General features: G+C 41.3%; 2 protein-coding genes across 13 annotated transcripts in view; one reads left to right on the top strand and one right to left on the bottom strand.

The window, feature by feature from the left end:
- The window catches only part of LOC125779336 (uncharacterized), a 331,687-nt gene that overhangs the window by 235,115 nt on the left and 70,558 nt on the right, over positions 1 to 26,014 (bottom strand). The window lies entirely within an intron of this gene.
- The window catches only part of LOC105225322 (host cell factor), a 62,799-nt gene continuing 43,620 nt past the window's right edge, over positions 6,836 to 26,014 (top strand). For 8 of the 12 annotated variants that reach the window (XR_007423225.1, XR_007423224.1, XM_049460198.1 and 5 more), the window contains exon 1: positions 6,836 to 6,986. The gene's annotated coding sequence lies outside the window, so the exon portion shown is untranslated. The other 4 variants (XM_049460195.1, XR_007423226.1, XM_049460196.1 and 1 more) reach the window with 4 other exon arrangements.

Raw genomic sequence — 26,014 nt, 5'->3', positions numbered from 1 at the left:
TTTGGATCATATCGAAAACCTGCCCGTTCAATGTTTACAAAAGAAAGATTTTTAAAAATTTTGTTAAAGTATGCACAATAAAATTAGGAAAAATCGTTCATATTCTATTAAAACCAATACCGGTGTAATTTTTGAAATGAAAAAAAAAATCTATTTTGGGCAGAACGAAGTTTGCCGGGTCAGCTAGTATAATATATACAACAAAAACAAAATACCCGGTAAATCAACGTCATAGCTTATTTCGTGTGCTTAACGAAACTTAAAAATACATGAATGTTTCTTAGAATTAAATGAAGTTTTTTGTAAATTAATATTTAGTAGGGTAACCTTATTGCTTTAAAACCTATCTTACCCGGGATTGCATTCCACCACTAACGCTGATTTAACAACAAATATTAAATTTTCTATAACATAGTCAAAAAACATAATTATCAATAAAAACAAAAATATATGTTGATTTTGTTTCATAATATTTACGAAATTTATGTAAAATTGATTTATTTTTAACGTGTTTTCGTGTTTGAGTTGCTTACAAATATAAAAAAAACGACAATCGATTAATATCTATGATGATCTCTATTCAGTATATTCAAAATGGCAGACAAGAGCTCTTTTTAGTTTTGTAACCTACTAACTACCAAGTCTCAAATTTGACTCAATATTTTGAGACTAACGCTAGAGACTGTTTAGTGAATAGTAACTAGTCACAAATTGAGATTTTACCTCAAAATGACTCAAATAGAGACTAGAGACTGGTTACAGAATCCCGCTATTAGATATATAGATTTCTCATATTTATAATGACTTCAACTCTCTAATTTTTAACTCTTATATTGACTTGCGCTTCACTTAAACGTTTCTTCCCATTTATTTAATATTAAATAGTGCAAAAATAATTTGTATTTAATATTTAACCTTTGTTTAAATCTTTTTGTTCACACAATAACGAAAAGGTTGCATTCTATTATTTTACAAAAGAACCAACAATAATAATAAATAGGATGGAGTCATGTGTTGAAGTTCACGCAAGTGAGGAACTCTGATCGCCATTCACTTGGGAGTGGCCAGAAACGATTCTTTTACATATGACTCAAGCAGCTCACGACTTCCGGTCTTTAACCAAGTATCCTCTGGGTAGCCTAAGAACATCCGTTTGAAGGCGAGCTAAGGTGAGAAGGCGAAACATCCCCTGCATAGGGTTGTGCGCTGGGTTTGGGACCCGCCACGTAAAAAACACCCCCCATGAAAAACAACAAACAGCCTCGGATGAGAGACCCCCCTTTTGATCCCGACCATGGCAAATGAAAGAAGGACTATGATTTGAGGGCATGCACCTGGAATGTCCGGTCCCTTAATTGGGAAGGTGCCGCTGCCCAGCTGGTTGATGTCGTAAAGATAAAGGCTGACGTCACCGCCGTCCAAGAAATGCGATGGACGGGACAAGGACAGAAACGAGTAGGTCCTTGTGACATTTACTACAGTGGCCATATAAAGGAGCGCAAGTTTGGTGTTGGATTCGTGGTGGGAGAGAGACTCCGTCGCCGAGTACTATCATTCACTCCGGAGAATGAACGTCTAGCCACAATCCGCATCAAAGCGAGGTTCTTCAACATATCGCTGATTTGCGCCCACGTCCCGACGGAAGAGAAGGACGATGTGACCAAAGATGCTTTTTATGAGTGCTTGGAGCGCACTTATGAGAGATGCCCCCGCCACGATGTTCAAATCGTGCTTGGCGACTTCAACGCCAGGGTGGGCAAAGAAGGTATCTTTGGCACTACGGTCGGTAAATTCAGCCTCCACGAGGAAACATCTCCAAATGGGTTGAGGCTGATCGACTTCGCCGGGGCCCGAAATATGGTTATCTGTAGTACTAGATTCCAGTATAAGAAGATACATCAAGCTACCTGGCTGTCTCCGGATCGAAAAACCACCAACCGGATCGATCACACGTCTCCAGTGTTTTAGATGTGCGTGCGCTCCGAGGTCCTAACATCGACTCGGACCACTATATTGTTGCAGCCAAAATTCGCACCTGCCTCTGTGCAGCAAAAAACGCACGCCAACAAACACAAGGAAGGTTCGACGTCGAGAAGCTGCAATCACAACAGACAGCCGAAAGATTTTCTAGTCGGCTTGCACTCCTGCTCTCTGAGAGCACTCGTCAACAACTCGGTATAAGGGAACTGTGGGACGGCATTTCAAACTCCTTATGTACAGCTGCAACCGAAACCATTGGTTTTCGGAAAGTGCAAAAAAACAGCTGGTACGACGAGGAGTGCCGTGTCGCAGCGGAGAGAAAACAGGCTGCCTACCTCGCAACGTTACGATCGACCACAACACGTGCGGGATAGGATAGATACCGAGAGTTGAAGAGGGAAGCGAGACGCATTTGCAGACAGAAGAAGGAAGAGGCCGAAATGCGTGAGTACGAACAGCTTGATAAGCTGGCCGGCTGGGGTAATGCTCGAAAATTCTACGAAAAAATGCGGCGGCTTACAGAAGGTTTCAAAACCGGAGCATACTCCTGTAGAACCCCCAAAGGTGATCTAGCCACCGATGCCCAGAGCATACTTAGATTATGAAGGGAACACTTCTCCAGCCTGCTGAATGGCAATGAACACATAACACCAGGAGAAGGCAAACCCGATTCCCCAATCGATGACAATGGAGCAGACGTTCCATTACCCGGCCATGAAGAATTTCGAATAGCAGTTGCTCGCCTGAAGAACAACAAAGCGGCAGGTACCGATGGATTGCCGGCCGAGCTATTCAAGCACGGCGGCGAAGAACTGATAAGGAGCATGCATCAGCTTCTTTGTAAAATATGGTCGGACGAAAGCATGCCCAATGATTGGAATCTAAGTGTGCTCTGCCCGATCCATAAAAAAGGAGACCCCACAATCTGCGGCAACTACCGTGGGATTAGCCTCCTCAACATCGCATATAAGGTTCTATCGAGCGTATTGTGTGAAAGATTAAAGCCCACCGTCAACAAACTGATTGGACCTTATCAGTGTGGCTTCAGACCTGGTAAATCAACAACCGACCAGATATTCACCATGCGCCAAATCTTGGAAAAGACAGACTTGAAAGGAGAATCGACACTCATCACCTATTCGTCGATTTTAAAGCTGCTTTCGACAGCACGAAAAGGAGCTGCCTTTACGCCGCGATGTTTGAATTTGGTATCCCCGCAAAACTAATACGGCTGTGTAAACTGATGTTGAGCAACACGAAAAGCTCCGTCAGGATCGGGAAGGACATCTCCGAGCCGTTCGATATCAAACGAGGTTTCAGACAAGGCGAATCTGCAGAGCTGAATCGAGCAGGTACAATCTTTCATAAGAGTGTACAGCTGCTGGCGTATGCCGATGACGTTGATGACGAAATATCTCCTGTCATCAAACAAACAGTCGTCGCACTCGCGACTTGGCTCTCACGTCACTGTTGACAGTCATAACTTTGAAGTTGTATATAATTTCATCTATTTAGGAACCAGCATTAACACCACCAACAATGTCAGCCTGGAAATCCAACGCAGGATTACTCTTGCCAACAGGTGCCACTTCGGACTGAGTAGGCAATTGAAAAGTAAAGTCCTCTCTCGACGAACAAAAACCAAACTCTATAAGTCGCTCATAATTCCCGTCCTGCTATATGGTGCAGAGGCTTGGACGATGACAACAACCGATGAGTCGACGTTGCGAGTTTTCGAGAGAAAAGTTCTGCGAAAGATTTATGGTCCTTTGCGAGTTGGCCACGGCGAATATCGCATTCGATGGAACGATGAGCTGTACGAGATATACGACGACATTGACGTAGTTCAGCGAATTAAAAGACAGCGGCTACGCTGGCTAGGTCATGTTGTACGGATGGATGAAAACACCCCAGCTCTGAAAGTATTCGACGCAGTACCCGCCGCGGGAAGCAGAGGAAGAGGAAGACCTCCACTCCGGTGGAAGGACCAAGTGGAGAAGGACCTGGCCTCGCTTGGAATATCCAATTGGCGCCACGTAGCGAAGAGAAGAAACGACTGGCGCCCTGTTGTTGACTCGGCTATAATCGCGTAAGCGGTGTCTACGCCAGTAAAGAAGAAGAATAATAAAAATCACTTTATTAATTTTCCGCTTAGAATTTTTGCAATGGCGGCTTTCGACCGCATTTTAAAAAAATAACCTTGGTTGGAACAACACCTTACCGTCCCCAGTACTTTCGCGTTGATTTCCTTTTTGCGTTGGCGGCCTTCGGCAGCGCTTCATAAAATGACCCTGGTCGGACCAACAACTACACGCCTTCAGTTCTTTCGTGTTGAATTATTACTTATATTTATTCGATTACTAAATATAGTACACTAATTTTTTGTTTGTTTGCAACCAATTTCTTATTGTATGAATAAATGGATTTCAACTAAAGTTAAATATGGAATTAAAGTTATTTTTACACAATTTAATGCTAAACAAACGTCTAGAACGGAATTAGTGAAGGGTCAGCGGATATAATAGTTAAAAATATTGGTGTTAAATGCATCATAAATCGGAGAAACACGCATTTTAAAAAGTTGAATTTTTAAATTTGGAAGCAAATATCTCAAAAACCAATAGTCAATGACAACTATATACAGTGGCGGACAAAAGTCTACATACACCCCCTGTTTTCTTCGATGTGAGAGTACAAAAAGTTTTTAGAAAAATGTATTTATACAGTTTTATTCTAATATTTATTATAATAGCAATTAACTAAAAAAATCCATTATTTAACATAAAACAACAAATTTATGGAAGAAAAACTCAAAAATTGCTTTGACAAAAGTCTACATACAGTTCAAATCTCATACTTTGTACATTGTTATATTAACAGTAAGGTAACGTTAGCCTTTTTCTTTTATTTCAATATGTTTATTGTTAATATTTATTGAATTTAGTTGTGGTTTAAACACTTCAATAGCTATAATGGCTCCGTGAAATGAAATATCAATTGATGTAAGAAATTTGGTGATAAAAGAAAGAAAAGAAAAAAAATCATATGGTGAAATTTCTAAAATTTTAAACTTGAGTCGAGCAACAGTACAGACAATTCTAAAAAACTTTAAAAATAATGGTTCCAACGAAAATAAACCGCGCAGTGGACCCCCAAAAAAACAATCTCGTAGATACGTCAGCCTGATTCTCAACGAAGTAGATCAAAATCCAAAAGTAAATGCTCCAAATATAGCCGAACGCATAGCGAGTACGTCACAAATGAGTATCCAACCAAGAACAATAAAAAAAAACTCTAAACGATAACGGATTCCACAGTAGAACACCACGGAAGAAACCTTTTATTTCTGAAAAAATCGGAAAATTCGTTTAAAGTTCGCCAAAAAACACAAAGAAAAGGAAATGGATTTTTGGAAAAAAGTTTCATTTACAGATGATTCTAAATTCGTTCTTTTTGGTAGTGATGAAAGTGCTAAAATTTGATGGAAAACTAACGCCACGCTTGAACCGAAGAACGTAGTATCAATTGTGAAGCTCAGTTGCGGCAGCGTAATGGTTTGGGGAGTTGTTGCGGCCTCTGGAGTTAGAAATTCGGACTTTATTGAAGGTGAAATGGACGGTTATAAGTATAAGTCTCTGTTGGAACATAATTTGAAGCCTTTGGTGGATAATTTAGGGCTCGGTTCCGGTTGGATATTTCAACAAGATAACGATCCGATGCATGCGGCGCAAATTGTCAAGGATTGGTTGCTTTATTATACTTCAAGTCAATTAAATACACCACCTCAAAGTCCAAATATGAATATTATTGAACATGTCTGGGAGGATTTTGGAGCGTAGAATTAGAAAGAACCAAATTTCTAGCTCTGCTCTACTCTAAGAGCGCATATTGGGACCTTGGAACAGTATTACATCTGCAGCGTTGACAAATTTTCCAGAATCAATGCCACGGCGTCTTCAAGCAGTTACAGATGCCAATGGGGACCCAACTAAATACTAAAACGTCTTAATAACTAGCATTTTGTAAAGTTTTTCGCACTGAACTAAGATATTTTTGTACTGTATGTAGACTTTTGTCAACACAATATTTGAGTTTTTATTCCATAAATTTGTAGTTTTATATTAATTAACGGATTTTTTAAGTTTATTGTTATTAGAAAGAAGATTAGAATAAAACTGTATCAACACATTTTTCTAAAAAGTTTTTGTACTCTCACATCGAAGAAAACAGGGGGTGTATGTAGACTTTTGTCCGCCACTGTATATATTTTCTTGACCTGGAGAACCTTATTAATCCGTACATAACCATTCGAACCCTGAAATCGAGGAATGCTATTCGAAATCCCAAAAGTTCCGATAAAAGGCAAGGGGAGGATGGAGGATGGGGTCATGTGTAGAAGTTCACGCAAGTGAGGAAATTTCTCTGATCTGACTTCCGGTCTTTGGCCAAGTATCCTCTGGGTAGCCTAAGAACATCCGTTTTAAGGCGAGCTGAAGTGAGGAGGAATCCCCTACATAGGGTTGTGCGCAAGGTTTGAGAACCAACACGTAAAAAAAACACCCAATGAAAACTTCGGCTATAATCGCGTAAGCGGTGTCTACGCCAATTAAGAAGAAGAAGGGGAGTGAAGAACTTTCTGTTTTAAAAACTTAATTCCTGTACTAAATCAAAAAAATAATAACTTAAATTATAGGCTTCTTAATTGCTTATCTGAATTCAAATTTACAAGATGTCATTTCTGAAATATGTCACATTTTGACTTCCAACTATCAGATTTTTAATTTTTCTACCCTTTGGCACACAGCCTAAGTTATGAAATACTCCCTATAACTTGGTTACCTTTCGTCAGTGTTCAATTCTTACATTAAAAAAGTTGGTAACACTTCACCTATAGAGCACGCCAATTTACTCGTTACTCGTTGACAGTAGCTGCCATCTTTGTTCTTCCCTTTTTTTTTTTATAGAAGCTTACTTAATTTACAGCGATTAGTATATGTGTATGAAAGGTAATTGTTATAAAATTTGTGTAAACTAAATGAAGGCAACATTTTGTTAATTTAAAAGATATTAGTGGTGTCAAACTATAGTGCGGATTGATTAAATATTTGTATTGTATACTATTTGAGACAAACGAATTTATTCTGAATCGAAAGGATTTGTGTGGGTATAAATATGTTTTATAGTATTGCAACTAGCTGCGATACAGATACATCAATTTGATTTTCAGAAATTGTTTTATTTGTATTCGTACACTTTCGTAAAGGGCCATATGTATTCTTATAAACTGTGTACATATAAAGGAAACTATATGCATGGATGTGGATATTCGTGCGTAAATAAATTTGTTAATTGACAAATAATGACAACAGTAATTGTGTGAACATTTCGATAACCATTTTAGTAGAGGTATAATATATCATTTATTGTAACTGATTCGGGGTTAAAATTGATATGCGAGCATCCAAGAAGTTCTCCAGTTTTAGGAATTTTGTAAATTTTAGAATAACTCCCCACGAATTCGGTGTTAGAAACATTTGAAGCACGATTCCGATTTCTTTTGTGGTGGGGGAATGACAACGAATTCCGGTATAAATGGGGTATGTGTTGCTAACCGAGCTTCTCCGGAGAAAGAACATTTAAAAATAATGTTACTTATAAGGCTTAGTATTTTCTATTAAAATATTCGTGTTTAAAAATTCCAAAATTTGTTTTCACTTCGTATATTCAAATATACACTTTCAACATTCAAATAAGTTCACATTTCTCTTGTGATTTATTTCTTAGCTAAGTTTTTTAAAAGGTTACAGCGTTTATAATTATAAAGAAAACGAACGTTGCCACATCTTAGAAATCAAATATGAGGAATATTTGAACGATAGCATTTTGTTTTTATACTTGTTTTCTTCATTAACTATAAAAAATTGGCAATATTACGATTCTTTCGGCGCCGTGATTTGGTGATACGGATGGATAGATGAGGTCTTCACGATTAAAAAAATGTACACACAAATGCCCTTCTCGGCAATATTACGATTCTTCAGGCACCGTGATTTGATGGTACGGATGGATAGAGGAGGTCCTCAGGATTAACAAAATGTACACACAAATGCCCTTCTCAGACTTATAGTTTTCGACATATTTGTATTTAAAAATTTGTAAAAGTAATTCTTGTTATTTCACAATGTTTAACCCAATTTTCACAAACTTTTTCTTTCATATTATGCACTTTTACTTCACTACAATATTTGTACATATTTATTTTATATTTATTTCTTAGGTATTTGCTTAAAATAAGCATTTTATTTTTTACACAAATTTCACTACACTTCGAAAACTATAACTTTGCGGCGGCAAAAATTTATGTATTTTCTTAATCTGGAGTATCAGTCCTATCCAACCATACCACTTTTAACCCTGAAATCGTGAGATGGTATACTAAAGTTTCCCCCGTGTTTTCCCATTTATAATGAATTTTATGGTTATATTTTTAACTGTTTATTACAACTTTTTTACTTTATGAATAAACGGATTTTAACTAAAGTTTGATATGGAATTAAAGTTATTTTTGCACTATTTAATATAAAATAAATGAATAGAAATGAATTAGTGTAGTGTTAGTGGATATAAAAGTATAAAATATAAGTGTAAAATGCATTATAAATCGGAGAAACACGCTTTTTAAATAGTTGATTTTTTTGAACCTTAAATGCAAATATCTCAAAAACCATAAGTCAGCGGCAACTATATATTAATATTGTTACGAATTTACTCTTGCTAGTTTACTTTGTTAGGTTCGTATCTCTGGATTGACAAATAAAATCAACACTGTTTAATTTAATTCAACAACTCTTTATTTCACAACTCGTCTACACTATAGCAGTTTACTCTTAGCACTGACTGATTCGTTGGCGCTGCCACGGCTTATATAGCCACGCACTTCTCGCTGATGCCGACGTGTCCTTCTAGAATATCGCGTCTGGAAATTACCAGAACATACGGCTATACGGCGCCAGACGCAAGCAGACAGTCGCGGCGCCAGACTCAGATATTGTTTACCTAGACAAGCAGACAGTGCGGCGCCAGATGTCTATTGTTTCGACGAGCAGACAGCCGTGGCGCCAGATGTCTACAACAAGACAAATGCTATTCCATATACCTACAGCTATTGTTCATAATCAGGGATGCATATAGTAATACAAATATAACTTAATACTACTTTTGTAACACTGCCCTCCACTAAAGCCTAATCGTCCCGATTAGGCACAAATCCTCTTGAACCAAATGGGGCGAGCCTCTCCAAATGTACTACTTTCATTTTACATCGTGCTTTTCCATTTCTTTGTATGCGGTACACCACGTCATTAAGTCGTTTCATCACCATATAGGGTCCTTCCCAGGCTGTCTGCAGTTTCGGGGACAAGCCTTTCTTTCGAAGTGGATTGTACAACAGGACCAGATCACCTTCTTCAAAACCTTTTGAATTTGCCGCTTGATCGAACCGGTCCTTCATCTTATTGCTCATCAGATGCGTATGCTGTCTTACCATTAGATGCAATTCATTCATTTCTTCCTTTAAGGCAGAACAATAATCTCCATCATTTCTTACAGCTGTAGGATTCGTTCCAAACTTAAGATCAGCAGGGAGTCGCAGATCAGATCCGAAAATAATCTTTGCTGGCGTGTAACCAGTTGTCTCGTGCTTCGCTGAACGATACGCCAGCAGGAACATCTGGATGCACTTGTCCCAATTCCGTTGATCTTTATCAACGATTTTCCGCAGATGTTCTTCAAGCGTTCGGTTGAATCTCTCTACCATCCCATCTGATTGTGGGTGTAACGCTGTTGTCCGTGTCTTGTGGATGCCCAATAATGTACAGACTTCTTGGAAAATGGAAGATTCGAAATTCCTGCCTTGATCTGAGTGTAATTCGACGGGCACTCCGAACCTTGTTATCCAATTTTCTACGAACGCTTCGGCTATTGTCTTCGCTTCTTGGTTTGGTAAGGCATATACTTCTGGCCATTTACTGAAATAGTCCATGACAACCAGTAGATATTTGTTTCCGGCCGTACTGGTTGGAAACGGACCTGCAATATCCATTGCGACTCGTTCAAATGGTGATCCCACGTTGTACTGTTGTAGCCTACCGCGACTTTTGGCTTTAGGACCTTTAGCTGCCATGCACTCTACGCAATTACTTATCCATTCTGCTATGGAATCTCGACAACCGATCCAGTAGAACCGCTGTTTAATCTTCTCTATAGTTTTTGTAATTCCAAGGTGCCCTCCACTAGGTCCATTGTGATATTCTTTCAACACTTTCGGGATCATGGACTTCGGTACTATGGTCAACAGACGAGACTGTTTGCCATCTTCACTTTCCCAGGTACGATGAAGGTATCCATTAACGAGGTTTATGCTGTTCCATTGGGCCCAATATGCTTTTGCAGTTGGACTCTCGCTACTTATTTGTTCCTTTGGTGGTCGTACCCCATTTTCTTTGGCTATTATCAGCTTTGCAAGATCAGGGTCCTCCAGCTGATTGATTCTGATGCGGTGAGGAGTCCAATCATCTTCAGGTTCTATATTCAGTAATCGCACGTCGATTATACCTTCTTTTCCCTCTGATTTGGAGCAATGTTTACATTCCAGTGGACAAGGGCGACGTGATAATGCATCCGCATTTTTGTGGTGAATCCCCTTTCGATGTTCCGTTTCGAAGTCATAATTCTGTAATCTTTCGATCCATCGTGCAATTTGGCCTTCCGGATTCTTAAACTGTAATAACCATTTTAATGCTGCATGATCAGTCCTCAGCAAGAATCGTTGTCCATACAAATACTTGTGGAAATGTTTTACACATTCCACCACAGCTAGTAGTTCTTTTCGCGTCACACAGTAGTTTTTCTCTGGTTTCCCGAGCACTCTGCTGTAATACCCAATTACTCTTTCTTGCCCGTCGATGAGCTGAGACAGGACACCTCCAATTCCATAAGCGCTCGCATCTGTATCCAGGATGAATTTCTTTCCAGGTATTGGATAAGCTAACATCGGCGCCGTACAAAGTAGTTCTTTAAGCTGCTCAAACGCTTTTTCTTGTTCCAACTGCCATACAAACGGGCGATTCTTCTTTGTTAAATCATGTAAACTTCTAGCCACGTTCGCAAATCCAGGTACAAAACGGCGGTAATACGTGCATAAGCCGAGGAAGCTGCGGAGTTCATGTATGTTGGTGGGTTGAGGCCAATCTTTAACTGCTTTTATTTTTCCCTCCTTCGGTGTGAATTCCCTCAGTTGACACTTTATGTCCGAGATATGTGACCTGCTTCTTCCATAATGAACACTTTTTGGGATTCAAGCGTAATCCGGCTGATGCTATTCGCTGAAAGACTTCCTCTAGATTTCTCAGATGATCATCAAAACTTTTTCCCATGATGATAATGTCATCAAGATACACCAAACATGTCTTCCAGTTGAGTCCTTTTAACACATGTTCCATCAGTCGCTCGAACGTTGCAGGCGCATTACATAACCCAAATGGCATCACAGAGAATTCCCATAACCCGTCGCCCATACTGAAAGCGGTCTTTTCACGGTCACATTCATCAATCTCGACTTGCCAATATCCACTTTGTAGATCTAATGTAGAAAACCATTTCGCTCCAGACAAGGTGTCTAATGTATCGTCGATTCTTGGTAGAGGATAACTGTCTTTCTTTGTGACATCATTCAACTTCCTATAATCTACGCAGAAACGGGTGCTACCATCTTTCTTTTTAACTAAGACGATAGGTGAGCTCCATGGACTTATTGAAGGTTCGATTACACCGTTTTTGTGCATGTCTTCAATAATTTTGTTAGCATCCTCTCGTTTTGCTAGTGGAACCCTACGCGGAGCTTGTCGGATTGGTTTAGCGTCTCCGGTATTTATGCGATGTTTGACAATGCCGGTTCTTCCTGTGTTTCCTTCGTTTGCAAATATGGATGCGTATTTTTCTAATAGTTTTTCTGCTTTTAATTTTTCATTTCCATGCAGTTCGTTCAGCAAATTATTTAGGAGTGTAGGACTTATCTGCTGTGGCTCAATAGTAGGTTTCTGTTGTGACCGTTCGCATCGTGCTATTGCACTTATATTCTGGCACTGTCCAATTACGGCTCCTTTCTTCAGACTTATAGGCGTGTTGAATTCATTCACTACTCTGACCGGAATGATGGCGTCTTCACTAGTTTTCACAAGCGTTCTTCCTACCAATATGGGTGTATCTATTTTTGTTGGTTCCACAATCCACAACTCTTCAGTCCCACCTCCTCCATTCACTTTAGCCCATACAATCGCCTCAGATTTTGGTGGAATACTCTGATTATCATCAACAATCACCCTCTTACTTTCAACGTTGGTCACATATCCGGTGTTTATAGGCATCTCCATGTTCTGGCAAAACAGCATTTGCTTGTTTAAATCCAAAGTAACCCCGTGATCAATCATGAAATCTACTCCCATTATAATTTCATCCGTGATTTCTGCTACGATGAAGATGTGATTAACTTCCAGGGTACCAATCATCACTTTGCAAAACACTTTTCCCGCGACAGCTGCTTCCTCCCCGGTGGCCGTTCGAAGCTTGCAACCGACTAATGGTTCAACCGTTCCTCTTACCACATCCGGTCGGATAATTGAATGTGTGGCACCAGTATCCAAAGTAAGCGTTGACAGTCGTCCATTTACGATGCCGTTGATAGTAAGATTGTTGTCATGGCGACCTATTTGTGATATCGAGATGGCGGGGCAAATAGTTGTGGGAACCAGCTCACGCCCCTTTGAACTGTTCCGTTTTAGTTTAACGACTTGTGAGATGTGGATGCTCCGTCCTCGTTATCTGTTGGTTGTTTCCGTTTTGATGGGTTTACTTTTATATTGCAATTTCGGGCAAAGTGACCCGCTTTTCCACAGTTGAAACATCTTCCTGTTGTATTTACTCGCGGTGCAGCAATTGTCTTCAGAGTCTTCAATATTTCTTCCATCAGCGCCGGTTGTTCCATTTCAACCCTTTGTACTTTGTGTGCTGGTTTACTTAGTAGGGAAGCTGTTTCCTGTGTGAGGGCGTGCGAAACCGTTTCAGCAAACGTTCTTTTTGGCAATGCATATGTGGCGCGTTTGGTGTCCACATCACGAATTCCATTTATGAAACATTGAATTTTTACCCTCTCAATGTAATCAACAGGTGCATCTGCATTTGCCAAATGAGCCAGTCGTTCGATTTCAGTTGCGAACTCTTGCAATGACTCGTTCATCTTCTGACCCCTATTTTGCAGTTCGATCTGGTATATTTGTTTCCGGTGCTCACTACCATATCGTCTTTCTATCGCACTCATCAATGCCTCATAGTTGTCCCGTTCACAGTCTGGAATAGTCTGAAGGATTTCTGCCGCAGGTCCTTTCAATGATACAAACAAGGACGCCACTTTGTCCGCTGCATTCCAGTTATTGGCCATTGCTGTCTTTTCAAACTGAAGTTTGAAAATTTGAAATGGAATACTTCCATCGAATGTGGGTGCCTTCAATCTTTGATTATTTGTTGATGGTGCAGGGCCATGTAGTTGCAGTTCTCGCATACGATTACTCAGTTGAAGAAATTCTGATTTTAAATTTTCTTCTTCATTTTTTAAAGTGCTTAATTCCTCTTCAAATTTTGAAAATTTCTCTTGCACTTGTTTTTGTACTTGTGTAGTATTTTCTGTAATCTGTTGTACCAAACGCTTTTCTAACTGCGTATTATTTTCAGTCATTTGTTGTGTAAGGCAAGACTTTAACTGCGATGTATTTTCAGCTATTTGCTGTGCCAGACGATTTTCTGTTTGCACTGCATTCTCTGTTATTTGTGATATATTTTCAGCTATTATTTGCTTAAAAGCCACTAACAGCATGTTCGTGTCTGCACTTGATGATGTTCGTTGTTCTTCTACTTTTTCTTCTACCTTTGTAGAAGTTTCTGGCCCAACAAATTCGAACTCGTCCACATTAATTCCATCCGCTTCCATTGCTTCACGTAATCGTGCCTGCAGATCCGCCTTTTGTCCGCTTATCGGCAAATTACGCTCCTCCAGTTCCTTTTTTAATTGCTGAATTCTCAATTCTCTGAATTTAACCATCTTGAATTTGGATTATTTGACAATCCCACTTCTGACACCAATTGTTACGAATTTACTCTTGCTAGTTTACTTTGTTAGGTTCGTATCTCTGGATTGACAAATAAAATCAACACTGTTTAATTTAATTCAACAACTCTTTATTTCACAACTCGTCTACACTATAGCAGTTTACTCTTAGCACTGACTGATTCGTTGGCGCTGCCACGGCTTATATAGCCACGCACTTCTCGCTGATGCCGACGTGTCCTTCTAGAATATCGCGTCTGGAAATTACCAGAACATACGGCTATACGGCGCCAGACGCAAGCAGACAGTCGCGGCGCCAGACTCAGATATTGTTTACCTAGACAAGCAGACAGTGCGGCGCCAGATGTCTATTGTTTCGACGAGCAGACAGCCGTGGCGCCAGATGTCTACAACAAGACAAATGCTATTCCATATACCTACAGCTATTGTTCATAATCAGGGATGCATATAGTAATACAAATATAACTTAATACTACTTTTGTAACAATATATATTTTCTTGATCTGGAGAACCTCCTCTATCCGTACGTACCCATTTTAACTTCGATGAGGCTATTCTAAATCCCAGCCAAAAGTAAAATTATAAAATTTATTATAAATCGGAGAAATACGCATTTTAATAGTTGAATGTTTGAACTTTAAATGAAAATATCTCACACACCGTAAGTCAGCAGGAACTATTTATGTATATACTATATATATTCTTGATCTGGAGGCTGTAATTGTGTATATTCTCAAGCATCACCTCTATCCAACCATACAACTTTTAACCCTGGGACCGTGGATGGTATACTGAAGCCGGCCCGAGTAGAGTTCTTGCTCTTCCTCTGCTTGCAACGGCGGGTATCCCATCGAACACTTTCAAAACTGAAGTGTTCTCTTCCATCCAAACAACATGACCTAGCCAGCGCAGCCGCTGAACTATGTCAATGTGGCCTACCGTACTCGCCGTTACCAATGATGATGAAGCACACTCGTGCGAGCTCCAACCAGCAGCTCTTGGTCCCTCGCACAGTCTGTTCCGTGTGTCAGACCGTTATGCGTCGGAACGTACCATCAGTCAGGTGCTATTCCTGCACTGGCTGGTGTCACTTCCCGGCGTGTTCCGGCCTGCGCACCACACGTGAGTGGAGTGAAACCTATGTTGCCCTATGCTTTAGGAGTCTGCTCCCGCAACTCACAACAGTGGCGTCACCTACCAACACCCCTGCGGGTGCTGCAGCTGCAACAACCACCACCAACACGTCACTCCCTCACCCCCAGGATCACCCACGGACACCCGCGACAAACCCAGCTACTTCAATTTAACTGCAACGGACCCCAGAGCAACACCCGCGCCGTTAGTTCTGCTTTCTCCAGGCTGGACAAGGAAGCAAAAGAAATGGGTCTGGTAGTGAACGAGGGCAAGACGAAACATCTCCTGTCATCAAACAAACAGTCGTCGCACTCGCGACTTGCCACTCACGTCACTGTTGATAGTCATAACTTTGAAGTTGTAGATAATTTCGTCTATCTTCGAACCAGCGTAAACACCACCAACAATGTCAGCCTAGAAATCCAACGCAGGATAACTCTTGCCAACAGGTGTTACTTCGGACTAAGTAGGCAATTGAGAAGCAAAGTCCTCTCTCGACAAACAAAAACCAAACTCTATAAGTCACTCATAATTCCCGTCCTGCTATATGGTGCAGAGGCTTGGACGATGTCAACAACGGATGAGTCGACGTTGCGAGTTTTCGAGAGAAAAGTTCTGCGAAAGATTTATGGTCCTTTGCGCGTTGGCCACGGCGAATATCGCATTCGATGGAACGATGAGCTGTACGAGATATACGACGACATTGACATAGTTCAGCGAATTAAAAGACAGCGGCTACGCTGGCTAGGTCATGTTGTCCGGATGGACGAAAACACTCTAGCTCTGAAAGTATTCGACGCAGTACCCGCCGCGGGAAGCAGAGGAAGAGGAAGACCTCCACTCCGGTGGAAGGACCAAGTGGAGAAGGACCTGGCCTCGCTTGGATATTCCAATTGGCGCCACATTGCGAAAAGAAGAAACGACTGGCGTGCGGTTGTTAACTCGGCTGTAATCTCGAAAGCGGTGTCTACGCCAATTAAGAAGAAGAAGAGGACTCCAGAGCAAGATCGGGGAGATAGTTGCACTAATGAATCGGGAACGTGTATCGATAGCTGCGGTCCAAGAAACCAAGCTAAACAGCCGCTCAGATCTTCTGAGTTGTGCAGGTTTCAACGTTATACCTAAAAATCGCGAGCGAGATAGTGGTGGTGGCCTAGCATTCATATTGCACAACACCATGCGGTATCGTCTAATCGATGAAGATATCGACCCCAGGCATACTACCCTAGAATGTCAGGTTATAGCTATCCGGTCAGGCGATGTCAAGCTCGAAATATTTAATATATACATCCCGCTAGTTACATGTTGCCCTACAGGATATCATCCGAATATAGGTGCGCTACTTCGTGGTATTAGGGGACTTTAACGCGAACTACGATCTTTGGCATTCCTGCCTGTCAAACGACCGTAGGGGGATGGAGTTGGCGGGACAGATTGACGATTCGACATTCTGCACAATGAATGACGAAGCTCCCACCAGAGTTATGGGCACCTGTAATAGCTCGCCTGATATTACCATTGCTAGCGGTGGTCTGATAAATAGCATAACCTGGCGACCTATACTAACTCTCGCATCAGACCATCTGCCCATAATTATCTCGATCGAGAAACCTCCTGATTTCGTTTCTGTGGACAACCGTACCTTCATTAACTTTAACAAAGCTAATTGGGTCGGCTTCACAGAATTTACTGAGAGGACCTTCGACGGTCTACACCTTACGCCATGCCGATCCCGGGATCCCCGAATAAGGGATCTTAATTTGGAGACCGTATGGTAAACCAGCATAAACGGATGAAATGGATAGAGTACCTGAAGTCCTGCAACCTCTCCACCGGTGTGAGTAAGCTTTGGGCTACTGTCAAAGCTTTGTCTAACCCGAAGAGACATGACGACCGAGTTAAAGTTCAATTCAATGGTCCTGCCTCTTCGGACCCGAAAGTGTGCGCGAGCTACTTTAGCCGGCAGTTTACACTGCACCCTTCGGTACACAAAGCTAAACGATGTGTTAACCGAGGGCTGCGCAAAATGCCAAACGAAGGCGCGCCACTTTCACCGATGAGGAGGTTCAGGGTGTCATCAACAAGGCAAAATCTTCCAAATCCATTGGCCCTGATGGAATCAATATGCTAATGTTAAAGCATCTACGCTCGACGCGAGTAAGATATCTCACCAAGTTCCTCAACCTGTCGCTCACCACTCTTCATATACCCGATGTGTGGAAAGTCGGAAGAGTGGTCCCACTACTCAAACCTAGGAAACCCGCCAACAAAGGGGAATCTTATCGTCCGATAACTCTCCTCTCCCCAGTAGTGAAGACATTTGAGGCCTTGTTACTCCCGACCTACACTCACCACCTGACCCTAGGCTGCCACCAGCATGGATTCCGAAAAGTGCACAGCACCACCACAGCACTTAGCGTCACAAGCGCCCAGACAGCTCGTGGCCTCAACTAGAAACCACCCTGCGAAAGAACGATCCTCGTAGCGTTTGACCTGTCAAAAGCTTTTGACACGGTCAATCACACAACGCTACTGCAGGACATTGAAAAAACCACGCTCTCTGCAGGGGTAAAGAGGTGGACCATAGACTATCTGAACGGTCGTCAGTCATCCGTACTATTTCGAGGTGAAACATCTAAACTGAGAAGAATTAAACGGGGTTCCGCAGGGTGGTGTCCTCTTCCCGTTACTGTTCAACTTTTATATTTTAAAACTTCCTCAACCACCAGAGGGGGTTTCCATAACCTCGTACGCTGATGACTGTACGATATTGATGTCGGACAATGGAATCAATGGCATGTGTTCGAAGGTAAACAGCTACCTCTCCGACCTTTCTCGTTTCCTCACTGCACGGAACTTAACACTCTCCCCCACCAAAACCACAGCGACCATATTTACGAACTGGACGAAGGAGTATAGACTTGAACTTAATATTGCAGTCGACGGCGTCAAAATTCCGACTGTCAATAACCCTAAGATTTTAGGCGTAACCTTCGATAGTCTATGCTCCTTCTCTCCCCATACGACCGCGATTATCGCCAAGGTACAGAGAAGCAACAAAATCCTCAAGTCGCTAGCCGGCAGCTCATGGGGAAAAGACAAAGAAACGTTCTTGGCAACATACAACGCAATCGGCCGGCCGGTCCTCAACTACGCAGCACCTATATGGTCGCCTGGATGCAGTGGCACGCAGATGAGGAAACTACAGACTTGTCAGAATACGGCACTCCGGACCACGACGGGATGCCTTTTGATGTCTTCCATTGAACACCTACACAGTGAGACGCACATGCTCCCAGTTAGGGAGCATAATGAACTCCTCTCCAGACAGTTCCTGCTGGGATGTTTTCGCAGAAATCACCCCTGCAGCCACCTGCTTGGAGCGGAGCCGCCTCCTAGGAGCATCAAAAGGTCTTTCCTGGACTACGTTGACGACATCGAACAGTACGCCGACCAGACTTCGGACGCAACTGACTTTCAACAGGTACTGACAGCCATTCACAGTGGAGCCATCAACACCTTCACCGACTCCCTACCCGTGAATGGCGTTCTTGGAGTCAAACCACCACCTATAGCAGACGAAGAGCTCCAGCCGCCGCGAGAGACGCGAGTGACTCTTGCGCAACTTCGTTCTGGATACTGTAGCAGGTTAAACTCATACTTATCCAGAAAAGACCCTGACCTAATGTAGGTCCTGCATGCAATGAGTCTCCGCATGACACTGACCACCTCTTTGCATGTCCTACGAACCCCACACATCTAACACCCTCCTCCCTCTGGTCCGACCCCCTCGAATCAGCACGTTTCCTGGTTCTACCGTTAGATGACGTCGACGACAACACAAATGATCCTTACCACCCTAACGGGGATTAGTATCGCGTTAAAACAACAACAACATGAGGAAGCACTTGTACAGTTTGGTTTTTGTCGTCGAGAGAGGACTTTACTTTTCAATTGCCTATTCTGTCCAAAGTAGCACTTGTCGGCACGCTTAAATCTGCGTTGGATTTGAAGGCTGACATTGTTGTTGATGTTGATGCTTGTTCCAAGACAGACGAATATTTTTACGACTTCGAATTTATGACTATCAACATTGACATGCGTGCCAAGTCACTAATGCGATTACTGTTTTTTGATTGATTTTTTGTCCTCGTTCACAACCAGACCCCTTTGCCTTGTTTCCTTATCCAGTCGGGAGAAAGCAATACTAACGGTACTTATCTAAGATTATACTTTCTCTATTTTGCTTTGCAACTAAACAACCGTACAAGATTCGAGCTGATACCAAGTGCAGACATATTCCAAAGATTTGGCGCTTGATGAAAATCTGGTCGATAGTAGATTTTCCAGGTCTAAAGCCACACTGATATGGTGCAATCAGTTTGTGCGGTGTTAGGGAGGTTTATCCCACGATTATAAGGTTCCGAGTTTTATGGATTGGGCAGAGCACACTTAAGTTCCAATCGTCGAGTATGCTTTCATCGGACCTTATCTTGCAAAGAAGCTGATGCATGCACCTTCTCAGTTCTTCGAAGTCGTATTCGAATAGCTCGACCGGTAATCCATCGGCCCCTGCCGCTTTGTTGTTCTTCAGACGGGTAACTGCTATTCGCACCTCACCATAGTCGGACAATGGAACATCTATTCCATCGTCAATCGATTGGGAAAAAGGGTTTGAACTCTCCAGATGATACACTTTCACTGTCGTTCAGCAGGCTGGAGAAGAATTCCCTCTGTAATTTCAGTATGCTCTGAACATCAGCCACTAGATCACCACTTTAGGTTCTATAAGAATGCTCGTAGAATTTTCGGGCAAACCCTCTGTCGTCCAGCTTTAAAAAATTTTTCATACTCACGCATTTCGGCCTCTTTTTTTTCTGTATATGCGCCTAGCTTCCCTCTTCAACTCTCGGTATCTGTCCAACCCCACTCGAGTTGTGGTCGATCGCGAGGTAAACTGTCTGCTCTCTCTCCACTGCAACACGACAGTCCTCATTGCACCAGCTTGCGACTTTTCCGAAAACCAATGGTTTCGCTTGAAGCTGTACTAAGGGGCCTGAAATGCCGTACCACAGTTCCCTTATACCGAGTTTCTAATGAGCGCGCTCAGAGAGTAGAGAACCGTTTCGATGTCGGTTGTGATAGTAGCTTCTCAGTTGACGGATGTGCTCTGATGTACATAAGCGGGCGAGTATTTTCGCTTCAACAAGATCGTTGCCCGAGTCGTTGTTAGCTCCACGGAGCGTATGCACGTCAAGGATACTGCCGACATCGCCCATCTAACACAAAATGATCAATCTGGTTTCAAACTTTTCGATCTGGAGACAGCCAATTACACACTACACAACCATATTTCGGGTCCCTGCTAAGGCGATCAACCCCAACCTATTTGGAGAGGTTTCGCCATAGAAGGTGAATTTTCCGACTGTTATACCAAAGATGCCTTGTTTGTCTACCCTGGCGGATGCGGATTGTGACTAGACCCTCATCCACCGGAGTAGAAGCCAGTACTCGACGAATAAGTCTTTCTCCCACCCCGAATCTCACTTCAAATTTGCGCTCCTTTATAAGGCCGCTGTTAAATGTCACAAATGCCTACTCGTCTCCGTCCCTGTCTTCCCCATCGTTTTTTTATATCATAAAGTTTTCTACACATTTATATAGCAAGACGCTTGTTCCAATATGTTGGAGTGGCTCTGCTGATACGTCCTCTCTTTTTGGCGGGGCCCCAGGTTATACACGGGTTTGACTACCGCATCATCACAAGAGTTGCTCACGTTTCCGGGTACGCGGCCAGGACGCAAGAGTACGAGTTGAGTCGACTGGTGCGTTAGAATCTGCTATCTTTATCGATTTTCCAGTGAGAATTTCATGACATTTCATTGATTGGAAGTGAAGTTATTGCGATTAAGTGTCAGTATGTCTGTGTTATCTGTGCGAAAATGAGCTTCGAACAACGAGCTAACATTAAATTTTGTTTTAAAATTGGTGAAACTTTTACCGAACGGCTTCAATTGATGAAACAAGTTTATGGCTATGGTTGCCTATCCCGTAGCAGAGTGCACGAGTGGTTTCAACGTTTTCAAAGTGGTCGTGAGGACATAACTGATGACCAACATGTGGGCCAATCAAAATCTGTGATCACCGGAAATTCTACCGAAACTGTACGTGAATTAATCAAAAGTCAGCCGAAATCATCATTTAAATTCATGGAAATGGAATTGAACATCTCCAAAACATCGATTTATCGCATTTTGACCGAACATGTGAGCTTACGAAAGGTGTATGTACGGTTCGTTCCGCACAAATTAACTGCCGACCAAAAATTGCTCAGAATCCAATATTCGAAGGTCGATTATTTGACCAAAAATCACATTTTAACCATTAACCCTCCCCGTATTCACCTGTTATGTATACGTAGAGGCCATTCAAAAGGCTTGCTCCGACATAGTGGCGGTCATACCGGCCAACGAGCTAAAACACTCGTTCGACATGCTTTTGGACCGTGCAAAAGCTGTATTGAAGCAGAAGGAGACTACTTTGAATAAAATAAATTGATTTTGCCGAAAAAATCATTTGTTTTTTTAAAGTCCTGTTTACTTTAGAACGCCCTTTGTATATAAAAAAATCAAAAAGGATTTAAGAAATGAAAAATCACATTTATGTAGAGTAGTTTTCTTCAAAGCTATGGGTTTAGCAATTTAAAATCTGTTTCTATCATTGAGTTATAAAATTTATAAGAAAAGGAAATTGTGCCTTGAATGAATGAAACTTCAACCGTTAATATCTTTTTAATAGTTAAGTTTACGAAAAAATCATAAGAGACCATTTTGTAGAAATAGTTGTCAAGTAAAGAAGAATTTTTTATCTGTTAGTCAGAAATAAATAAATCAAGGTGGACTTTTCCTTTCAAATTAAGAGCTCATACTTCGATAGGCTTTCTGAGAGCTGTCTATTAACCAAGTAAATTAAGCCCGCTAATGCAAATTAGCGCTGCCGTCTGTCAGGGCTATAAGCCTTTGTTGTACAGTCTTCAGACCTTTATAAGTACTTTACGGTTAGTTAATTGGTCAACATCAATATTCAAATCATATTTTATATGTTTTGACTAAATATTTTTTTGGCAAACAAATATCTGGGAAACCCATTTTACTGCTTGCTCAACCAGTGTTTTGGAAGCATTCAGTAAATTCGCTACTTTTCTGTACAAATTTCATTGTTTCACTAAATATTTAATAAGCTCTCGAGTTTTCGGATCGCAGTGCTTATCCTTCCCCATATCCAAACAAAAAAAGAAAAACCACGTTTTAGTAAAACTGTTTTCGTTATTATTGTTTTTAAATAGCACGATATTCTTTTTAAATCGCACAACTGCTTGCGGACTTTGTTTAGAACAAAACTGTTTTTTTACGGAATGAGTACAAAAACTTTGAATTTGTCTCATTGAATCTGTTTTTATTAACAAGGACTGATAGAAAATGCCATGAACTGGCGGAAATTTTCATGACTTGCTAGAATTTTACTCTTGTTTAGTTTTTATGCTTCCCTGTCCTTATTATTTTTCACATAACTGAATATAGGATGGTGTCATGTGTAAAAGTTCACGCAAGTGAGGAAAGTTCTCTGATTGCTATTCACTTGGGAGTGGCCAGAAACGGTTCTTTTACATATGGCTCAAGCAGCTCACGACTTCCGGTCTCTGACCTCGTAAAAAACACTACAATGAATAAGCGTAAAAAATCTCGGATGAGAGACGCCCCTCTTGATGACGACCATAGCAAACGCACTAAGGATAAAGTTTTAAGGACATCTACCTGAAATGTCCGGTCCCTTAATTGGGAAGATGCTGCTGCCCAGTTGGTTGATGTCCTCGTTAGAGTGAAGGCTGACATCACCGCCGTCCAAGAAATGCGATGTACGGGACAAGGGCTGAGACGAGTAAGACCTTGTCGTCATATACTACAGTGGCCATATAAAGGACCGGATATTCGGAATGTTTGATATCGAGAAGTTGCATTAACAACGGACAGATGAACGATTTTCTACTCGGCTTGCACGGCTGCCCTCTGAGAGTACTCATCAACAACTCGGTGTAGAGGAACTGTGGGACGGCCTTTCAAGCTTCTTATGTTCAGCTGTAAACGAAACCATTGGCTTTCGGACAATGCAAAAGAACAGCTGGTACGATCAGGAGTGCCGCGTCTCAGCGGAGAGAAACCAGACTGAGAGCTGAAGACGGAAGCGGGAAGCATTTGTAGACAAAAAAAGAAAAGAAAGAGGCCGAAATTATAGAGGGAACACTTCCCCACCCCTCTGAATGGCAGTGAAAGTATAACGTCAGGAGAAGACGAATCTGATTCAACAATCGATGACAATAGAGCAGACATTTCATTTCCCGACCATGAAAAAGTTCGAATTAGCTGCCTGAAGAACAACAAATCGGCGGCGGCCGATGGATTACCGTCCGAGCTATTCAAACACGGCAGCGGAGAAGAAAACACATCGCCAATAAACTAATTGAACCTTATCAGTGTGGCGTTAGCCATGGTGTAGGAGTGTGGTGGTGGAGTAGGTGCAATCTTCTATAAGAGTGTACAGCTGCTGCCGTATGCCACTGATATTGATATCATTGGTGTTAAGACCCGCGTCGTTAGTTCTGCTTTCTCTCAATAAGGAAGCGAAGCAAATGAGCCTGACGAGAGCAAGACGAAACATCTTCTGTCATCAAACAAACAGTCGTCGAACTCGCACTGGGCATCCACGTCACTGTTGACAGTCATAACTTCAAAGTTTTAGATAAGTTCGTCTATCTTGGAACCAGCATTAACAGGAACAACAATATGAGCCACGAAATCCAACGTAGAATAACTCTTGCCAACAGGTGTTACTTCGGACTGAGCACACAATTGAAAAGAAAAGTCCTCTCTCGACGAACAAAAACCAAACTTTACAAGTCACTCATTATTCCCGTCCTGCTATATTGTGTAGAGGCTTGGACGATGACAACAACTGATGAGTCGACGTTGCGAGCTTTCAAGAGAAAAGTTTGCGAAAGATTTATGGTTCTTTGCGCGAATAACGCATTCGATGCGTTATGAAATATACGACGACATTGACGAAAACACTCCAGCTCTGGAAGTATTCGACGCAGTACTCGCCAGAGGAAGCGGAGGAAGAGAAAGACCTCTACTCCGTTGGAAGAACCAGGTGGAGAAGGACCTGGCTTCGCTTGGAATTTCCAATTGGCGCCACGTTGCGAAAAGAAGAAACGACTGGAGCCCTGTTGCTAACTCGACTATAATCGCGTAAGCGGTGTCTATGTCAGTAAATATATACTCGAGTATACCAGTCTAGACTTCTTTCTGCCCCGAATATTATTCTTCTAATAATTTCCGATCTTCCGTTAAGGTTGGTCAAAATATGTGATATTTTAAGGGGGTATTCTACTCTAGAATTTTGAAAAATTCGATTTTTTTCATATATTTAAAGTTTAGACCCTTAAGAACATATCCTCCAAAAAGCGTAAAAAATGATTTTTATTTTCAGGCAGTCGCCATTTTCAAAAAAAAAAATGTTTCGTGTTCCCTGAGGTAGGGACTACAACAGCATACTTACTGATTAAGAATTTCTTGTGATTTTTTTTTTCAGACCACCAGGAGAGTCAGGATCAATGTCACCAGGATGCTCCATTTTTTTACACCTATCCCCCCCTCTAATTGTTTTAATTTTTAATATTTTTTTTGAAGATTTTTTTTCTGTATTCTTAAGATATCAGTAAAAACACCATAAAAAAATGGATAGTAAAAATATGTTTGATTTTTTTTTTTTTTTTTAATAAAATTCAAAAAACTGCCCAAATTTTGATTTCTTGAGTAGAATACCCCCTTAAGGAAAATAATTGGAAAAGTTTTCTAAAAAATGCGTGGTTTTGCGCTCAACATGAAAATAATGGGTATAGACATTGGTGTAAACCTCATCCTAATATAATGATTTAGCGTTTACCACATCAACTCAATATATTAAATTTAGCCTCTTTGCTTGAGTTTACCTATGCCACATACCATGACGGGAGATAAAATTAAGGTTTTGCCAACACCCGAAGGCATTTTCCAGCTTTTATCTGTGCAAGTTGTGAGAGTATAAAATGTTTGGTTACAGCCGGAACGAGTCCTTAACTTATTTTGAGAAAACTTTGAAATGAAAATGAGTATAGTCGTATAAAGGAGATTCTCCATATCGCGGAAAACTCGAAAGTTTTCGAGATATTTATACTTAAAATTTACGTATTTTTTCAATTACAAGTTAGTTTTACACTTATATTTGAGCTTTTATGTTCACTTAGGCTTCACTAGTTCGATTGTACACATCAACATTTTTAATGACATCGTAAACCACTTAGAGAATAGTACATACATAAATATGCATGTTGTAACAACGTCTTCACAGTCTCTGCAACGTTTATCGTTGCAAATATATATGTTTCTTGTTGTAGTGAATAGCAGTGCAGGAGTAGAGTAGAATAGGCATCTCACGTCCTATACCGAATCATATGGTAATGTTTTGTCCAACATTCATCAAACGTAATTGCAAAATCGATATCTAAAACCGAGATACTACACTTAAGAAAACACAGACTTGATCGTTCCTGTTAAATTTTGCATTGTTCAGTGCAGTGCTTCAGGAATATTGGCAGCTATTTTGCACTCATTTCAAATCATGATT

Source organism: Bactrocera dorsalis, chromosome 6 (assembly GCF_023373825.1).
Source record: "Bactrocera dorsalis isolate Fly_Bdor chromosome 6, ASM2337382v1, whole genome shotgun sequence".
Taxonomy (NCBI): domain Eukaryota; kingdom Metazoa; phylum Arthropoda; class Insecta; order Diptera; family Tephritidae; genus Bactrocera; species Bactrocera dorsalis.
The sequence above is the reverse complement of the archived record's forward strand: the minus strand, read 5'-3'. Positions and strand labels throughout refer to the sequence as shown.